Source organism: Lipotes vexillifer, unplaced genomic scaffold (assembly GCF_000442215.2).
Source record: "Lipotes vexillifer unplaced genomic scaffold, Lipotes_vexillifer_v1.1 scaffold223, whole genome shotgun sequence".
Taxonomy (NCBI): domain Eukaryota; kingdom Metazoa; phylum Chordata; class Mammalia; order Artiodactyla; family Lipotidae; genus Lipotes; species Lipotes vexillifer.
Window position 1 is genome coordinate 93340 of NW_006788663.1, and position 921 is coordinate 94260.

A 921-nucleotide genomic window follows, 5' to 3' on the forward strand; every position below is an offset into this window, starting at 1 on the left:
GCAGGGTGTCTGACACAATGCCTCAATCCCTAAATGTGAATGGTCACTCCAGGGCCGAGCGAAGGTGCGCAGGCGGTGGGTGAGGGCGACACAAGAGGGCACCGTGGGAACCTAGGGGAAGGTCTCCCCCCAAGGGCGAGGGCGGCCTCAGCTCTGCAACCCAGGGCCAGGCTGTGGTTCATTTGGGCAGAGACAGCAACTGAGGACAGAGGCTTTCTGCCGCCCTAAAACAACGGGGACGCTGCGGCCGAGCCAAGGGAACGCCGAGATAGGAGGACTGGGGACACAAGTAACAGCACGTGTGCACGCACTGCGACGCCGGCGGATGCCCAAACGCACACCTGCGATTACCTTTCATCCTTCCTCTCAGCTCAAGGCAACCCCCGCCTCCCCGAAGTCCCCCGATCTTCTCTTTTCCCAGCTACAGTCACCAGACTGGAAGCTCTGTGGGGGCAGAAGCCAAACCGAGGTTCTCTGACCTCAGGATATGGGACAGCACTTGCTCAGTAATAAAATAATAGTAACAACAACCAGCAGTGATTTCACAAGCTATATTCTATTCAGTTCTCTCAGTAGCTCCTCAAGGTAAAAAATATCCCCATTTTACTGCTGAGCAAAGGGATTAGAGAGGTTCAGTGTCTTACCTCTTACTCAAGGTCACACATCTGACAGTGGCAAAGCTGTAATTGAAATCCAGGTGTCAGGCATCTCTCACTGCCTGCTTTGCTTTCCCTCATATATACACTTTCATGAATATGTTTACATCGTATTTATAGTCACATTGACTTTCCAGGAAATATCTGAAATTGTGTGGAAACCATTTATAAAGAAAAGGGCAGTTCCCGACATTCATATGTCCCTGAGTCACTAACCCCCAAATAACTCCTGGCTCTGCTGCAGTTTGCTGCTTCTGAAAATGAC